We start from the raw sequence: 20739 nt of genomic DNA on the forward strand, positions 1-20739 counted from the left end.
CCAACTTTGCTAAGGAATTTATTGTCCAGACAGACGCTTCAGAGCATGGGGTGGGGGCTGTTCTGTCACAGATGAATGAGGAGGGACTAGACCAACCTGTAGCCTTCATCAGTAGGAGGTTACTTCCACGGGAACAGAGGTGGAGTGCGATCGAGCGAGAGGCATTTGCTGTGGTCTGGGCGCTGAAGAAGCTGAGACCATACCTGTTTGGGACTCACTTCCGGGTTCAGACTGACCACAGGCCCCTCAGGTGGTTAATGCAGATGAGGGGTGAGAATCCCAAGTTTTTAAGGTGGTCCATTTCCCTACAGGGTATGGACTTTACGGTGGAACACCGCCCTGGTACAGAACACGCCAATGCTGATGGTCTGTCCAGATTTTTCCGCCTTAGTGATGAGAACCTCCCAGGGGATGGGTAGTTCTCCCCACATTTCAGCTGGAGGGGACGTGCGTTAGACCTGGCACCATTGGCGTGAGTCTCCCTTCCATTTTTGCGCTGTATCTCCTCTGTTTTTGCTGGTTATAGAAAGTGCCACAGGGTGGCAGTGTTGTATGTGGAAAGAGCGATGACCTTTCTTTAAGGGCTGAATTCCAAGAGTACTGTAATGTTGCATCATTGATCAGTTTGGAATGCGATTTGCTCTGCGCGAGATTGCTGAATTGAGGCCGGAGTCTCAGTGGTCCATAATTTGATGAAAAACACCCCATTACCCAAATTCTTCAGTTAGGTGTTGTTAGACCTGGCACCATTGGCGTGAGTCTCCCTTCCATTTTTGCGCTGTATCTCCTCTGTTTTTGCTGGTTATAGATGCTCTGGGCGCTGTGCCACTGCCATTCAGTGCCACAGCGCGAATGCTCCCTTTGTAAAGATGACATATGAATTGGTACATCCATGATTGGCTTATTTGGTTTACCTGTTAGTCCCTAGTAGCGTGGCCGGTGTGTGCCCAGGGCTGGTAAACCGAATGCTGCTGGTGGGCCTGCAGCACTGGTTTGTGCCACCCACAGAAGCAGCTTGTAAAGTGTGTCTCAGACCTGCCACTGCAGTGTCTGCGTGCAGTCCAGAACTGCCATCTTGGCTGTGAAGTGCACCCACTTCCCAGCCCCTAAACCTTCCCTTGGCATCCTGTAAGCCCCCCTATGATAGGGCGCATTGTATGTGTAAGGTAGGACATGCCCTGATGTATGTAGCATGTCCTAGTAGTGAATTACACCCCATTTCGTTTTTCACTACTGTAAGGCTACCTGTTCTCCCTAGGCCAGAATGGGAGGTCTGGGCTATTACATTCTATAGTCCTAACTGACCCACAGAACATGGTAGAAAAACGAATCTAGTATGCCTGAGCTCAGAATATTAAAATACATCTTTTAGTGAAGGTTATTTTTATATTCTGTGTTTGAAACTACCACTTTTAGAGTATAGGTACTTTCTTTCCTAAGCCTTCCAGTTTGCTCTGCTATGATGTGTATTGGCTGTCTGGTTTTGGAGGGACAGGGCAGGCTGAGTCAGACCTGGGTTGAATAGAGCGACCTGCCTTGGTGTGAGGGGAGGGGTAGCTCCTGCACTTGAATAGGACTGTGCCTGGCAAGGTGAATGCTGGCTCCACCTCCCACTGTGCGTCTGAGGCAGACCCCCTCTTTCTGAAAGGAAGGATGCAGCCTGATCAACAAAGTGCTCCAGGGCTGGGCAGAACTGGTTCTGGCTGGGTTCAGAGACTTGGGACCCCTAAGAACAAAGACTTTGGGGGTATAAATATTTGTGCACAAACCCCTACAATTTGTATTGCTCCTGGATAACAAGAAGAACCTTTGCCCGTGGGACTACAAGAATCTGCAGGAGAAGGACTGTCCTTGTGCTTGTGTGCTGTTCCTGGGACTGGCCTGCAGCTGTTACTACTGGACTTCAAGAAGAGGAAAAGAACTCTGATTGGACTTTTATTTTTGTGCTACAGCAATCACCCAAGGGCTAGGAGAGAGCTAGCCTCCTGCTGGAGTCTCAGGCACATCAGACTCCACCATCAGCCTCCTGTTTCCTCCCAGCGAAGATTACTATCTGCAGGTGAGGCTCCTGTGTGTTCCAGGGCCTCTAGTTCTACTGCTGAGAAGAGAGCGCTGAAAGTCGTCGCTAACCGCCGTTAGCGAGCCGCTGCAGCTGGTGAGCGTGAGAAAAATCGCCGCTCCGCTGTCGCCGAGTGCTCGCTAACCCCGAAGATCGTCGCAGCTCCTGTCTGCGGGCCTGAAAACGCCCGCTATCCGAAGATCGTAGCAGCACCTGTCTGCGGGCCTGAAAACGCCCGCTATCTGGAAATCATCGCAACAGGATTATCGCAGCGCGGACGCCGAGCGTTCGCCATTTTCCCCGCATCGAATCCGGAACGTCGCTTCCTCGCGGAGCGCCATCTTTGTCAACGCAGCAAGATCGCACACGCAACCGGCTCGGTGCATCATCCTCCCTTTGCGGCAAGGATTTCATCGCATCACCGGCTTAGCGTGAGGAAGTTTGTCGCTTTGTCCTGCCCGCAACCCAGCGCATCATCCTCCCTTGCGGTAAGGATTCAACGCATCGCTGGTTAGCGTGAGGAAATTTATCACTACAACGCCTTAGCGACATTTTTGTTGCTTTGCTCCAGGAACCAGATACTTTGTGAGTAAAAGGGTCGCAGAGACCCCTGCCTTGAACTAAACATCATTTTGTGCATCCTGAACTATTTTTCCTTGCAGCATTTCTAAAGTAATTATATTTTTATAGTATTGTGGATTTTTACTGTTATTGGTCTTGTGATTAAGTCTATATAAAAATACCTATTTTTCATAACTACTTGAGTGGTGTCCATTTGTAGTGTTCCTCATTATATTACTGTGTATGGTCATAAATGCTTCACACACTGCCTCTGAGATAAGCCTAGCTGCTCATGCTACGTTACCACAGGGTTGAGCAGGGGTTGTCAAAGGGTGTAGGCTGCGTACTCTGACTTAGGAAGAAGGGTCCCTACCTGGACAGTGGCCAGCCATTGCCAACTAGAGACCCCCATTTCTAACAGGTGTTAAGTGAGGTGCAACGCATTCTAACCCAACCTACCCTAAGAAACCTAAATTATCTTCATTTTAATCCCACCTAGCCTTAACTTTACTGTAGAACAAGCATAGGGGCTTATTTATGAGATCCCTGCGTCAGTTTTGCATCATGTAGAGTGGTACATGCGTGACGCAGAGCTGAGCTCTCATTTCGATTTATTAGCCACGCAAAGCCACCCTGCGTGGCTTTGAATGGCCTCATAAATCATGAGTAAGGTGACGCAGAACAAATTGCTGCGTTGCCTTATTCTGCACCCGGGAGGCGTGCAGGACACTGCAGTGGGTTTTCCCACCCAAGACTCATGGCATTTGACTCTGCCCCAGATTGCAGAGTGATTGTAAGCCTGGGGAAGCGGCAAATTCGTACGCCTGCTGATGTGAGGCGTAACGAGAAGAAATATGTTTATTTCTCCTCGTTTTTTCCTCTTTCTATGTGTGATGCGCTAGATAGCACACATAGAAAGAGCAAAACACCCCTTAAGATTGGACAAGAATGCACTGCATTGCTTAAATACGGGATATTCCTGCCCTTTCACTTTGGCATAGGGCAGTGCAGCAAGGTGCCTTGCTGTGGGGCCCGATGCCAAAATCCCATAAATAAGCCCCCCAATGTTCCATGCTGATGTACCATAGCATAACTTACCCTAGCATAGCATACATGCTAAATCATACTATTCAACACCACCCCATGCAACTCCTCCCTCTCCATGACCTGACAGGTCAACGCCATTGTCTCCTCCTGCTTCAACACCCTCCACATTTTCCGAAAGACCTTCAAATGGATCCCCCCTGAATCAAGGAAGACTGTCACCCATGCACTCATAACCAGCAGACTGGACTACGGTAACGCACTCTACACCAGTATCAACAAATCTCTACTCCGCAAACTCCAGACCACACAGAACACCGCAGCCAGGCTCGTCCTCGGCATCCCCAGACATGAACACACCACCCTGCACCTGCGTAACCTCCACTGGCTCCCCTTCGAGAAAAGAGTAACATTCCAGATACTCACCCATGCCTACAAATGCCTCCACAACACCGGCCCCAAATATTTCAATGATAGAATCTCCTTTCATGTACCCAAGAGGAACCTCCGATCCGCAGACCTCGCCCTCGCCAAACCCCGTGCATCGACAGAGCAAGAACTGGTGGAAGAACCTTCTCCTACATCACGACCAAAACCTGGAACAAGCTGCCGATCAACATCAGGTGCTCCCTACCCTGCACATCTTCAGGAAGACCCTCAAGTCCTGGCTCTTTGGCTGACCGGAGCTGCCCCCAAGTGCCTTGAGACCCTCACTCTGTGATTGATTGACTGATTAAACTATGGCTAAATACCTGTCTAAGAAAAAAAAAGTGTAAGTAGTGCAGCTGTGTTGAATAGCTGTATCCTAAAAAGAATAAGGGTTATTTATGAGAGCCTTGCATCACTTTTGCACCAGTGAGTGACATAGGGCTCTGAATCAGATTTATGGAGCCACGCAAAGCCACCCTGCATGTCTTTGAGTGGCCTCATAAATATTGGGTAAAGCGACGCAGCACAAAACGCTGTGTCGCCGTACTCTGTGCTTGTGAGGCATTCCATGGGCGTCGCGAGTTTCCACACAACACACATGGATTTTGACGCTGCCGCAGATGACAAAATCACATAAACCTCATGAAGCGCCAAATCCTTACGCCTCCCTAGGTGAGGTGTAACGAGGAGAAATTCCTTTATTTCTCCTCAAACTGCTCTTAGGAATGTTTCTGTACAGGAAGGTGCCCCCCTTCCTGCATAAAAACATCCTGCATGCAACGGAAGCACCCTTGCACCATGCACCATGGTGCAAGGGTACATGCGTTGCTGCTAGGCTGCCGAAACGGGGCCAGTGCAGGGAGAAAGGACAGAGTGCACTGTATTGCATAAATGAGATGCGTTCCTGCCCTTTCACTTTGGAGGAGGGCAGCGCAGCAAGGTGACTTGCTGCGCTGCTCTACGCCAAAATCCCAGAACTGAGGGCCATTGTGACTGTGGTTGTTGGTCTGCTTTGAGAGCACAACCGTTGGATGTATTAACAAGCATTTACAATGCAATGGTCTCGGCATTGTTAAAGTTAGAGCTATTGGCATTGCTCATGACATTGTTTTTGTTTTTAAAACATTTAAAGAAACGGCATTGTTATTTACAATGTCAATAGCTTAATCTCTCTCAAATGCGAGACCTATTGCATTTGCACCCACACACAGAGCCACACACACAAAGCCACCCACACACACAGAGCCACCCACACACACAAAGCCACCCACACACACAGAGCCACCCACACACACAGAGCCACCTACACAGAGCTATTCACATAGAGCAACCCACACACAAATAGAGCCACCCACGCATAGAGCCACCTACAAAAAAAAGCCAGCCACACACATACACACACACATAGAGCCTCACACACACATAGAGCCACCCACAGAGCCGCAATGTGTGGCGCAAGCTGCCCTGGCACTTATATGTTTTTTACTTCTATATATATTTTTTTTCATAAATTAAGCACTGCAGTAACCACAAACTGTTCTGAGCATCAGTATGACGGTTCTTCTTAAATTCCTGAGTCTGGCCACAGATAAAAGGATCGTGTCTTCAAAGGGAGGTGCTCAGAGTTCAACCCCGCAGCTAGGAAGAGTGGACAGCAACTGGTAATTGAGGGTAATAGCCCGCGCAGGCAGCCTCGCTTTGAAAGGGAGACCGGCTCTTAGATGGCTGGTCAGCGGTCAGGACTGACATTCCGAAATGGCTGCCGAAGTTGCACTACCGGACAACCACTGCGGATAGTCATTCCTTTGTGTTTTGGAAGCTGAGAGCGGGCGCAGTGACAGTAAGTGGACAGAGAGGGGAGGGCAGCCAGGGAGCTGCACACAGTCACGGCGGAGGAGGCAGCGTCTAAGTGCAGGTGTGTGTTCCCTCACCCACAGCACCTGCAGCCCCACGGGGGCGCCTCCTGCCCCAAGCCACCTTCTCCTTGCAGAATATTCTCCAGGAGGAACCATGGAGACCTCAAGAAATCTACACAGAAAGTTCTGGACCCGAAGAAGGACGTCTTGACCCGCCTGAAGCACCTGCGAGCCGTGCTGGGTAAGAGAGAAGGGGGGGGGGGTGAGAGGAGACACACACTCGGAAAGAGGGTGCAAGGTAGGCTCTGTTGTCACTCCTGGCAAAGCACATCACCATTGTTAGTATTCCAACCTGAAAATGCACTTTAGCAAGACTAACCTCCCCAGACTTTTCACGGCAGTTCAACACCGCTGTAGAAAAGATGTAGGATGGCTGTATTTGTACGCGAAGCTTCACACAGAAACAACAAGTTAGTTAAATCGGCTCCGGTAAGAAGTTGTGAAATTAAAAAGTACAGTAGACTTCCTGAAAAGCGCGTGCACAATGTAATCAAAACAACGAGTAGCTGCAACACTACTGGAAAACATAGTATGTATGGTCCTTTGAGGTCCATGACTTCCGGGGTCTGTCATGGCTAACCTCCATTGACCGACACAAGGCGGTCTTCCCGGCAGATGGCATACTTCTAGACAAGGCTCGCTCGTTTCACTTCTATGGGGCTGCCCGCGGTACAGACGTCTGTCTCCCTTAAAGACATGGCTCACCTCATCGACTCCTATGGGTTGGCCTCGTAGCACACAGCACAGACATGTTTTGGCAACACGACCTCAGGGGCTGGAAAGCCTGATACGCCATGAACACCACCGCCTTTCTCCGAGGTCAAGCAGAAATGCCTCGGAGAAACGCAGCGGCGTTTTCGGATTCGGGGGCGTGTTTTTCTTTCTCTCCTCTTGCCATTGGCTGGAATGTTTACATTCCAGAGGAGAGAAAGAAAGTTAAAAACACGCCCCCGAATCCGAAAAAGACGGGGCTTGTTTGGAGAGACAATGCTCTTCTCCAATGGCTGACCAGTATTTCAGAGGCCAGCCAATGGAGAAGAGGTAAAAAAAAAAGGGGCGGGTTAAAGCTCCACTCCTAACATTAAATCTCGGAGCGAGACTGCGCAAGCGCAGCCTTCGAGCCGAGACCTAAAAAGTAGGTCATAAAAATATATTCTCACAAATCTGATGATCGTGGTGATTTCAGGCCTTTGGTGGTCATTCCTATCCTCAGGCTTTAGATTTTAATTTGCAACTTGTGACAATGAGTTGCACTGGTGGGCTGAGGGGAAGGAAACACATGAACTTGTTTTTTAAATGAAGCCCGACCAGAGGTTTCTTGGACAGAAAAAAAATTAAGGAAACAGCAGCAAATATCCCAATCCTTGCTAAACTTCCTGGGGCTGTATCCAAATACACCCAATCAATGAATAGCGATTCCATTATCTTAGCAACAGGCTACATTTCGTATTTTTTTTATTTTTATTTACATTTTGAGGGTGTATTTTTATCTAGTCATAGGTAGAAAATGTTAAACATCTCAATATTAGAAAATTAAAGTATGCTATCTCTGCATATATCACATTAGCTACAGATAACCACTTATTAAGCTTTTGCAATTCATTCGGTCCGAGAATCCCCTACCTCTACACCCCTATAAAATATCGAGATCCCTAGATGCTTTTCACTCTCAATGTACACGCTTGCTAAGGTCAGGCTTTTTTTGCACCAATGTTAGGTAATCAAACTGGTGTGATGATGGAATGGCGGTGAACCAATAAGTTACTACTGATCAGGTGTTCACTGCTTTCTGGCCACTCATGTTCCCTTCACTGCACCAACATTTGCAAATGTGGAAACCTGCAATAGATGAGGATTTCACTCTGCCGTAAAGGAACAACAATTATATCAGATATGGGATTCCACAAATATTAATTTTTGCACAGCCACATGACACTTAGAAGACTTATTTTTGAGAATTGGACCCTAAAAACGTCTGCTATGACAGCGGCCGACCCAAAGCGGAGTGTACTGTACCATATAATTTAATCTAGTCTAACTATTTAATGAAAGAGAAAAAGGAAGGTTGTATCAATTGTATGTGGATTATTTTAACAAATACAGAATACATTGGTATGTAAAGAGCAAAATTAGACTTTATGAATATACATACAAGCAGCACCAACTGGCTGCCCAATAAGTGCCGCACCATTTATCATGAGTGTTCTACACTTCAGTGGTCAATTCTTAAAAGGGTGTATTTTCAAGACTGAAACTTGCTGGCTAAAACCCTCATGCAAACAAAAATGAAATACCCCTTGTGACACTTAAGGCAAACCATCATCTAATGGCTTCCAACGAGACGAATATATCTACCCGAGTTAGAATATTCTGGGACCAGGGTTCTTGCTCTTGAAAGGAGCTCCAATTTTACAATGGATACAAAGCCAGCTTGAAACATAGATAGATGCCATTCCCACCAGCTGTTAGGGGTGTCTTAGTGGGATGTACCCAGCGGCTGAGTCTGGTGTAGTGTCCTGTGCCAACCTTCTCCTTATTTGAACCGTTCTGATAGACTTGGTGCGTTTCCCTAGGGCAAGAGATGCATGTTATGAGTTTCCCGACCAGAGTTCCCCGTCAGCAGATCTTATGCCTAACGAGGGGTTATGTGACTGTTTAGAAAATTAAATAATAATAGTAGATCAATAAAAGTATATATACATAAAAACTAAAACTGCCTAACTGAAAATGTTAAAACCCATCTGTAAATGTGAAGACATTTAAAAATAGAGGCTAAAATGGAGTTGGTATCCTTTGCTTGATTTGTGGGGGAAGTACAGCAAACAGAATCTAGTATGGACGATAGGTGGCCTCAGCTGAAGCACTGGTATGCACGGACAATAAAAGACCATGCATGAAGAGCAAATTAAGACAAAAGGTCTAGCACATCGCTTCGACTTTTACAAATAAAACCACAATTTGAAAAGCTTCAATCTCCCCATTAATACTTCGACTTTTGTTTGTGAAATGAATCAAATATGTCATAACTTGCGCATTTGTTCATGTGTACTTGTTTCTGTATCTTTGTGTAGAGGTTTGAGATTCAAATAGAAATTGCTTATGGTGCGGATCGCAAGCAGTCTCATTTTCAATACCTAATCAACTGGCAGTAATGATACTTGTCTCATTTTCAAGCATGTCCTCGAATGTGCCCTTAGCTTTCCCCCTCGCTTTGGAACACACTACAAAGCAAAGAGCACTACCTGGCCTTCAAGAGGCAGTCCAAGGAAAAACATCTGTGCTCTGGCTGCAAGCAGGCCCAGCAGGTGAAGGTGAGACCTAAGAGACAACAACTCTAAGACAAAGACTTCGGCCTGCTGGTTTGGCCAAAGAAGACACCAAAGGTTCCCGGAATGGATAAAACATTTTTACTTGCTGAATCTCTGCTCACCCTTGTAGGGAAAAGATCAAACCATGAATTCTTCTTTTGAGGGGAAAGGACCAGATCTACAGAACTGTGTAGAAGATCTATTCTGCTGAACATATCTGAAAGAACTAAAAAGACTTCTGCTTACAAACTGCTCTGTACCATTGACCTCGAGATTCCATGTGCCCCTGCGGTGCTTTGCACAGCTTAGCTTAACTATGACCCGAGATAATACTTAACCGCCCACCATGGCCTGAAGTGAACACCCAAGCAGCCGGCAAGCAGCCTGCAATGCACAAAATCAATTCAATATAGGAAGCGTGGAGCTTCACTTACAGTGCATCTCGGCTGACCGCCTCATAAGCTTAACAGCTACGCTGGGTGCATTTAAAGCAACAAATAACAAAACATAGCACGTTTGTGCCTTGATGCTGTGGTGAAAACTGCAGATGAAGGGGCCTGATGTGAAGAAACACGAGGACATATTAACCGCAGCTGCTTGCAACGTCCCGAACAGGACACAACATGTTTTCCTGTCAAATGGTGGCTTTTTGTGGCTGATTAAGGCTAGGGTTACATAGACACTGCCTTAGGTGAGAAACTGCTTAACATTTTTCTCATGGTTATTGGAGCACATGTTTTGCTTACGCCTCGTATATTATCGGGAATGTTTCATCTCCATTTGTTAAACATGCACATCACTCTTTCGTGGTAAACGGTGCCTGTTCCTTACAGAACATAACAGAGCCCAAAACTGAAACACTTGGAGTGAGATGTACAAAGAACGAGGTATAAAAGACTTTATTGTATCATTAGATAAAACCTTTGCAAAATGAACAAGCAACGGACGAAGGGGGAGCGGACGAGCACACGACCAAGGCAGCGTCCTTTTCGGATTCAGGGGCGTGTTTTGCAAATGTCTCCTCCTTGAGACTTTTCGCAAAAAACACGCCCCCCGATCCGAAAAGGACGGGGCATGATTGGAGTGACGGGACCTCTTCTCCAATGGCTGGCCAGCATTTACGAGGCCAGCCAATGGAGAACAGGGCAGAAGAGGGGCGGGTTCAAGCCCCTCTTCTCCCAAGTCATTAAATCTCCGGACTTCCGGTCTGCCGACCGGATGGTCCCGAGACCTAAAAACGCGTCAGGACTGAAGACAGGAATGGAATTCCGGAGGAAGAAAACCTGAGTTTTCTACATAGATTCACACTGTACCAGGATTAGGGCAGAGCACGAGAGTCCAGACCTCTGGAGCCAATCCAGGGGGGAAATGTGCCAGCAGGTATGTCAGCAAGGGGTGAAAGCGAGGCTCCCAGGGGGTAAGGAGCAAATGGTGCCATTTACAGCCATCCCAGAATGATGTGTAGATGGGATTATGTGCAGCCTACAATTGGACAAGGGTGTCTGGCGTACTGAACATTCCACCCCACCCGTGTGCAGGGTGGGCATCAGTTCAAGCTGAACAGTATACAAATACATTCTGGACCAGTGGGTTCCTTTTCAGGGCCAACCAGAAGCCCAGTGGTCAGAAAAGGTGGTCTCCAACACAAAGGAACATTTGGGACTACAGCACCTTCGCTAGGAGAGGACAAGAAAACAGATCGTACAGGAAATCAGCAATGTGCCACCTTTGGGGTGTGGGGGGCAGCATGACGGAGGAAGATTCCACGTGACACATCACCAGGTGCAAAACTAGCCCAATATGGTAGAAAGCACACATGTAGAGACGATTTGATCAACCCCAATAAGGAGTGCATGAAAACAGTATGCGCTAGGGGGCAGCCTCCTGTCTTAGCAGAGTAAGACGCGAGCCCGTCTTAGATCGAGGTCCAGGGTCCGAAATCAGACACGTATATGGAGCTTGGGGAACCCATATTCCGGGCCAACAACAAAAACCCCATGGGGAAGTGCGCCTCCCAGCTGTGGTGAGATTACTTCAAATACAGGTTAACTGCCACAGACATGCAATGGATGCCATGAGGGGGTTCTGCAGAGCTGCAACCGGTGGGAGTCACGTTCGTGTTTAGCGATGGCCCAGGCAAGGGCTTTATCAGAGGATTATGTCCAGCAGTTTCCGGTCCAAACCCCGTAAACCCAAAAATGTTTAAATGAAACCAAAGCCCCAACCTACGAGCTTTTGTACATGACCCAGACACTAAAGCTGCAACTTCCGCTGAAGTCTAGGGTGGCAGTGATCCGTCTTCAAAGCTAAATGCTTAGTCATTGGTTAATAAAGAAGGACACGATTTAGGTTAGCCAAACGCTTTATTTAGAGGTATTCTGTATAATACATTTTATATGTTAATGCCGATAGCAAGGATTATTCCCAAAAGGCTGCAATGCGTGTTAAAGTGTGAGCAACTCAATCTCTCAGAACATTGGACATAAATATGTATGCAAGTGTAGTGTAGAAGTTCCCAAATAAACCCCTTCCTTACTGGCAATTTACCATATAGAGGTGCTCAAGGCTAGATTTGCTGGTGTGGTTTATAAATGGGCATTATGTTAGTCTATTAATCAAATGCTGTCCAAGTATCAAATGTGATCAGCATGGACAAAGGTAGTCTGGATTTCTTACGTCGCCAATAATTAGACCACTCAACTAGTGGCATCAAGAGAATTATTTCCGCTTAAGAATACCATAGCTTTACATAGCGTTTCCCGTTCCTATGTCATACCTTTACGCATAGGAGGTACCTACCAGTTATTATAGAGCCCATCCTCTAACACATCGAAGTATAAATCGTCGGTAACGGGCCAGTAAAAATAAAAAGGATTGCAATCACATTAAGCTGCAATGTGCAACTGCCTCTGGTTTTTCCCAGCCGTCCACATGTTACTCTTTCAGGTAATCTGTAAAAACGGAAACAAAGTACGTCCTCAGTACACTTTCTTAGCGAAACAGTACTTTAACAAACTGCTGAAAACACGAGCATGCTGCAGAAGCGTGCAAACATGGCCCAATGGCAATGCCCCCCACAATTCAAGTAGGCTCGATCCTGCGAGAAAGTGCATCACATCTTTCCAGTCACGTACATTATGAATACCACTTGTCCAAGACACCCCCCCCACCCCCCAAGAGACAAGCGGGCCTTCAACTTTGAAATATCGCTTTAACGCGAACGTTACTCGAAGCCCACAGCAGGTAGATTTCTTCAAAGCATTTAACCCCGGCATAAGTCTCGCAGCCATGAGAAAGCAATGGCTAGTAAGCACAAAAATTGTGCTCTGTGGATCTTCCCAACAGCCATCGTTTCATTCAACCTCAGTTTTGCAAAATGAACAAGCAACGGACGAAGGGGGAGCGGACGAGCACACGACCAAGGCAGCGTCCTTTTCGGATTCGGGGGCGTGTTTTGCAAATGTCTCCTCCTTGAGACTTTTCGCAAAAAACACGCCCCCCGATCCGAAAAGGACGGGGCATGATTGGAGTGACGGGACCTCTTCTCCAATGGCTGGCCAGCATTTACGAGGCCAGCCAATGGAGAACAGGGCAGAAGAGGGGCGGGTTCAAGCCCCTCTTCTCCCAAGTCATTAAATCTCCGGACTTCCGGTCTGCCGACCGGATGGTCCCGAGACCTAAAAAGGAAGCCGGTGCAAAATTTCAATTATACTGGCATATTTGTGTTATACCTGTTACTTTAAATTCACGAAACTATACCACGAGTGTGTCCAAAATAATGTTTTTCACCTTTTTTTTGCTATCAAAAAGATTTTCCATCAAAATTTATTGCGAGTTCGCATTTTTCTCTAAATGATGGATTTGAATTTCTCGTAATTTTTCTCCAATTTCTTGTAATCAGAAGAAAGCACATTACGCGAATTTCACGCATCCCCACTAAAAGTCGAGGGCGATGGTGATGCTGCCGGCAACAAGCCCTCTTGGAACAGAGTGCAAAGCGCGAGACTCCATGCTTAGAAACGATTACCTTTCCTACCGTAACATTGTTTCATTCGTACAGGGAGGTGGGGGGAGGGCTTAAGGAGCACAAGGATGTAGGAGAAGGTCGTAGTGTCCTCTCTGTGACTTTAACCCGGGCCAATGTGCCTTGGTTGTTCCATCAGGGCTAGACGCCGATCACATGGAAGTAAGATACATTATAAGCGCTCAGGTGAAGGCTGAACCCGTTTCTTATGCGTAGAGAGGACACATTACGTTTTAATGTAGTGCTGTTGTAATGACTGAAGCTTCGAAACAGGTCACTGCAAATCGCACCTGAATTATGCAGCGTGCTCACGTCGCCCTGTAATATAAGCAAACACTGGAAGGAACCAGATATCCTCTCCTTTCGCTGCTTGCTTTCTTTCTTTGTAGAGCTAATTAACAAACATTGCTGCTAATTCTGTCTCATTGTTTACCTTAGAATCATGTCCCACCAGCCATCGATCTGCTCTACAAGAGTGCATAATTCCTTAGCTTCGAGGTGAGTTTGTACAAGAGTCCATAATTCCTTGGTTTTGAGGTTAGTGTCTTTTTGTAGTGTTGTGTTTATTTTAGGCAGCGATTGCATATTCTATTACAGTCATATTGCACCCACGTGGCCAGGTAACAACACAGGGCACAGGGGAAGGTTGCCTTAAGTCCCAGACTAAAAATCATTAACTTTCCATCGATCAAAACAAAACCTCAGAGTCCCTTTGTTTGTGCAGTTTCTGAGATGCAACATCAAGGGCACGTGACATGGCCTTTGAGGCGTGCAGGCAACAAGCCTTGGAATAGAGGAGGGAACTTCTAAAACGGAAATGTTCAGAGATGCCTTCCAGGGGGCGAGTTTCTGTCTGCTGTCTACCACCAGACTATTGCATTCCTGCCGTCTAATGTCTGGGGAAGGGGTCTTCAAACTGGGCCGCTGCCCCCCCTAGAGGGCCTTCAAGATATCCCAGGGGGGTACCAGGCTCTGGACAAAAGATGCAATTTGCTGATAACAGTGCTTTGTTTTTTGAGGAAAAAAATGACGGCAGTAAGCCGGTTTGTAATGGGCCACCACTAACATCTTTTGCCATTTATATCCTGTTTGGGAAAAGGTATCAAAAGCAAAGGGACTCCAAATACTCTTCAGAACCCCACCCCCCATTTCTAATAATCACACCGTTCATGCTTTTACACATTAGAAAGGCCTGTCTGACCAGAATAGTATGTTTGACAATCATGCATTTGATTGCATTTTTAAAATGGTCACAGAATTTAACTGAAATATTTAAATGAGTCTAGACATATTTAAACATTGCCATTGTTATGGAATAATTGTGAAAGAAAATTGAGAGGGGGGCCCAATTATTTGGTTGTTCACTGGAGGACCACTGGTCTATGGAATTGGTTTCATTTTACTAGTATTTGATTACTGTGTCATACCGTATTGTGTTGTGACAAAATGTTATTTCCAGTAGCCTGTCTGCATTACCTCCTCGTCTGTCTTCTTGGATGCAGTCCTTACGCTTGAGATGCCTCTCCTCTCCAACAGAACCAATTCCCTAGCTGAAGCAAAAATGTTCCTCCAAAATGGCCCCATTACCCAGGAACCACTGAAAAAGTGAGAAACTAGTAATGCACATCCAGTTTCTTTTCCTTCTGACATCAAACCAAAGGACTTCAGGTAAGTGTTTGTTAGTAGTTGTGTTCCCGGGTGACTGGGGTATAAGCCCTGGGCAAGCAGTAACCACAATCCTAGTCAAGGTGAGGCACAAGTATACCCTAAATTAACATGTGCTCACCCTCTGGTAGATTGGTACAGAGCAGTGAGGCTTAACTTAAGAAGCATTGTGTAAAGTATTTCAAACAGTAAAACTTCAAACAGTAAAACAGTGAAAACACCGCACAGCAAGTTGGTCTAGGTCAGTGTAGGGGAGAGGCTGACACCTTCCATAACCCATCCTGCTCCTTAGAAGAAAGGAGGTTTGGGAGAAGCTCACTCTCCTCTTCCACTCCACCAGTGACACGGAGCATGGTTAGCTCAGACCTCTCAAAGTGGGGCTTGAGGCGATTGACAAAAGGGAACCTCAAAGGATTCCTGGGAGTCTTGAAGTCCACCAAGTAGATGACAACTCTTGTGTTCCTTCATTCATAAGGCCCAGACCAGCAGTCTTGCAGGGGCAGGACTCCACGGGCTCCCTCACTCACACTTTTTGACCAGGCTGAAACTCAACCGGAGTGCTATTCTGGTCATAATGATGTTTCTTGTCCTCCGGGCTGGCTTCCAGAATATCCTAAGTGTGTTTCTGGAAGCGCTCTGTCTGGTTGTGGAGTGCCAACATGTAGCTCACCACATCCTGGTGAGTCTTCCCAGGAGCTTGCTTTCAGCTCTCCTTCACCAAATTGAGAGGTACTCTCACTGGGTGCCCATACAGACTTTCAAAGGGGCTAAAGCTAACCCCATTTAGTGGTACCTCCGTGTAGACAAAAGGCATGGCAGAAGGACATCCCACTTCCACCTCACGGGCTCTGGCAAGCCCATAATTATGCCCTTTAGGGTCCTGTTTCACCTTTCAACGAGCCCATTGGTTTATGGATGGTAAGGAGTAGAGATCTTGTAGGTTACACCACACTTCTTCCATATAGCCTTCATGTACCCTGACATGAAGTTGGTACCACTGTCAGATACCACCACCTTGGGGAAGGCCACATGGTTAAAGATCCCCATCAGTACCCTGGTCACTGTGGCGCAGCCACAGTCCTTAGAGGGCTAGCCTCTGGGTTCCGGGTGACATAGTCAACCAAGACCAGGATGTTTCTGTTACCTATGGCTGTCTTGGGGTACAGAGGTCTAACAGTGTCAATACCTACCCTTTCAAAGGGGGTGTCAATGACAGACAAAGACTGCAAAAAAAAAACAATTTTTGCTGCAAAATCACAGAGATTTGAGAATTTGCTGCAAAAATAATTTAAAAAAAGAAGTGTGGATTAAAGCTCAGCCTCCGTGTGGGCCAGGTCTCGGGGGCATGCTTAAAAATTTGGAGGGGGCACAAGCAGCCACCCTCCTAGAACTCTTAAGAGCCCCGGGGACCACCACCTCCCGGGGCTTTATTATTATATTTAGGGGGGTCGGCATGGCCCCTCTGTTGCAGCTCTTAGACCCGGGGACCAACACCTCCCCAGGGTTTTATAAATATATTGGAGAGGGCCACGCAAACCCCCCTCCATTGCCCTTTAAGGGCCCCAGGGACAAACAGCTACCTGGACCTCAATTTCACATAACAGAGGGAGGGGGCCATGTGGCCCCCCTCCTATGCCATTTACAGCCCCGGGAACCACCACCTCCCCGGTCCTTCCTATTTCTTTAGAAGGAGGGGGGCCGATAGGCCCCCATCCCAGGCAGTTCTCGGCCCTGAGGATCACCATCTCCCCGGGGCAAGCCCTTAAAAATGAAAGGAGGGGGGCAGCTCGGCCCCTCACCTGGAGCCACTAATGGCCCAGGGGACTGCCACCCCCCCAGGGCAGGCTCCTGCTATCTCCTGAGATGCCTAACCTTGGTGGATAGCAGTTTGCTTTCACTTGGCGGGAGCTTTGACAGCTCCCGCCAAGCGAGAGGAAACAGTAAGTCTGATCCTAGCAGGCTGGAGTAGGAAAACTGCTTCCACCACCTGGGAGCGGACTTTTCATCTGTTTTCCAGCCTCTGTCAAGCGGGCAGAGAAACAGATGAAAGGATTTCTCCCTTACGCAGGAAGCAGCATTTTTTGCTGCTCCCCACGTGTGGGAGCAATGCCGGCTCCAGCTGGAGTTGGGGAACTGGCAGGGACAGCGGGGGCAATGAGGCTCTTCATCAGTCCTCAACATTGCCCATTGGGTGCTCTGGGTGGGCTGCAGGGCACCTAGCATAAAGAGGCTGCACCCTGGGGGAAGGGAACCCTAGGGCCAAAATCGGCCCAGGGGAGAAGGGCCAGCACTGACCCCCCCATTAAGTTTTTTTCAGGCCATGGGGAACAGGGTCCATGGGGCCAGTATTGGCCCGGGGAGGTGGTCCTCTTGGCCCCCTCCCTCAGTAAGTTTTGGCTGGGCCATTCTGTAAAGGATAAATGATCCTCCCATTCTGGGCTTGGTGAAGTCAAAGCACGCGTGTTTTCTCTGCAGTTCCACATTGAAAAACAATCTTAAATCTTTGGTGAAGGTAAATTCATCATTGATCTATCAGAGTGAATCTGTAGTGACTGTGAGGAGTGGGTTCTTTCTCGGCCTTTCCTAGTGAGAGCAGAGTCCATGGTTCTCCCTTTAAATGACTATGAGAATTCAAATGTCCAGATCACCTGAAGCTCCATCCCATCCACCTTAGTAATATGCAAAGGTCTTCCCACTTTTTACCTGGATGATGGATACCTTACAAAAGGTCCCTCAGTGCGATTCTTGCCAATCTTGGTGATGCCTTCTTGATGCTAAAGCATATGAGGACATCTCCACCAAACAAAGAAGCACTTGCTTCATATATCTAAGAGGAAGTACCCTTGTCTGGTAGAGTTTCACATCTTTGTAGTCTTGTTGTATTCTCTATAGGATGATTGATGTCATCGCAGATTTCTGGATGATGACAAGGAACAGTCACATTGCTGAAATACATACAAGGTCGCTGGAGACATTTCCTCGTGGTCCATTACACAACTGTAGTGTGGAATACACACTTGACATTTACCCAATTATGTAGCACTTACTCCAGTGGGGTAGACATTTTGTGCAAAACTGTGGACTCCTGTTGGATAAACAGGCAGGTGAGGTTCTTTTTTAGCTCTGATGCTCATTTCACAGAAATTAACCTTAAACAGAAAGAACTTACAAATATAAACATAGCAGGTGCCCTAGTTGAAGCTCCACTTCTGTAAAGGACAAATGATCCTAACTCTCTGGGCATGGTGAGGGCAAAGCAAGTGTGTTTTCTGGGCAATTCCACATTGAATAGCGATCTGAAATCCTTAGTGGAGGTGAATGCATCATTGGTCTATAAGGGTGTAATCGATAGCGACTGTGATGAGAGGGTTCTTGTTTGGCCTCACCTGGTGAGAGCAGAGTCAATGCTTTTCCCTTTAAATGACTATGAGTATGCAAAAGTGCATAATCACCGGGAGGCATCGCCCGTTTAGCCCTGCCCCATCCGCCTTAGTAGTAGGCACCTCACAGATGCATACAGCCACTCACACACCTATTCACACACCCACAAAAACACTCACACATCCAGTCACTGACTCATATAGCCACTCACAGACCCATACAGCCACTAACACACCCACTCACAGACCCATATAACCACTTACAAACCTACTCACAGACCAATACAGCAACATACCCACCCGCTCACCCACCCAGAAAACTACTCACACACCCACTCGCACACCCATACAGTCACTCATACACCCACTTACAGACACATACAGCCACTCATAGACCCATATAGCCAATCACACACCCACTCACAGACCCATACAGCTAATCACACACCCACTTACAAAGGTTACAGGTTACAGTTAGGAAATCAAATTAAAAAAAAAATCGAAATTCATAAAAATCCCAAATGTTACAGGGACATTATAGATAGGAAATAACATTTAAAAACGGTAGAAATTCACACAAAAAACAAAGGTTACAGGGACATTACAGTTAGGAAATAACATTTAAAAAAACAGAAAAAAACAAAGGTTACAGGGATGTTATAGTCAGGAAATAGAATTTAAAAAAAAGCCTTTAAAATTCACTGAAAAAACAAAGGTTACAGGGATGTTATAGTTAGGCTCAGATTTCACTCATATAAAGCCAGAAAAATTTAGCAAATATAGTTACCTGAGCTACCTATAACTAACACCCCCACAATGCACTTCTTATGACATCACATTTTACATCACTCATGAAATGGTCATGACATCACTGATAACATCTCAAATGAAATCACTCATGACATCATCCACTGAACCAATCACACATCCTCTCACACACCCACACAACTAGTTATACAACCACTCACTCATCCACTGAACCACTCACGTACTCACTCACCCATGCAGCCATTCACACAGCCACTCCCTTATCCATACACCCACTCTCACAGCATTCACTTACCCATACAGCCACTCGCATATCCACTCACCCATACAGGTACTCATACACCCACTCATTCACCCATACAGTCACTCATTCACACGCCCACTCACTCTGCCATATAGCCACTCAAACAGCCAGTCACTTACCCATGCACCCACTGACACACACCCTTATTCACCCATATACCCACTTACACATCTACTCACTCACCTACTCACTACCCATACAGACACTCACTCAACCATTCAACAACTCAGACATCCACTCATACAACCACTTACATACCTATTCACACAATCATAGAATCATTCACACACCCACTTACTCACCCAAACAGCCACTCAAACAACCACTCACTCTCCATTGCAGCCACTTACATACCAGCTTACTTAACCAAATGCCCACTCAAACAGCCAATCCCTTGGGCATACAGCAACTTACACACCCAGTCACTTACTCATACAGCCACTCACACAGCCACTTAGTCACTCATGCAGTGACTTACACATCCATTCATTCACCCATACAGCCACTCACACAGCCGCTCACTCACCCACCCACACACTCACATTGGAGCCACTCAAACAGCTACTCAATCCCCCATACAGGTACTCACATCCCCTTATACTCCCATACACTCCCTCAAACACACATACAGCCACTCACACATGGATACACACAGTTACACAGCCACTCACATAATATGTTAGAAATAGTATCACTAGTTAGTAGTACACAAAGTATGCTAATGCAACCCTTAAAATTCTGTTTCCTAACTATAACGGCCCTGTAAACGCAGATTTTTTAGTGAATAAAATATATATTTATTACCTACTGGCAGTCGCCAGTTTCCATAGGAAGAGCATGTTTTGTTTTGCTTATAACTTTGGCGTCGTTTGATGAATCTTCATGAAATTCTCAAAACAAATTCTTTGTTCATATCAGCTCCTATGTTGAAAGTTTGGGGGTAATTCGTCAAGGGGGGGTGAAGAAAAAGGGGGTCCCAAAACGTGTTTTCTCCATGTTAATTTCCATAGGAATCTTTAGACAAGGCAACCGGTCGAACGGGTGATAGGAATTACCTCAAATTTGGCAGGGAGAAGGGTCTTGGTCTAGAAAGCACGCTTTTGTTTATTTGGTGTAAATTCATTCAGTAGTTTTTAAATATCGAAATTTACAGATATCGATATTTGGGAATTCTACCATCTGATTGGCTGAGGCGTTACGAGCATGAGCTTGCTGCTTATTGGTTGGGAGCGCTGCGAGCAGTTGCAACTAGGAAGTGTTGGCCACCATTTTGGGATTCTG

The sequence above is a fragment of the Triturus cristatus genome, chromosome 10 (genome assembly GCF_964204655.1).
Source record: "Triturus cristatus chromosome 10, aTriCri1.1, whole genome shotgun sequence".
Classification (NCBI taxonomy): Eukaryota; Metazoa; Chordata; class Amphibia; order Caudata; family Salamandridae; genus Triturus; species Triturus cristatus.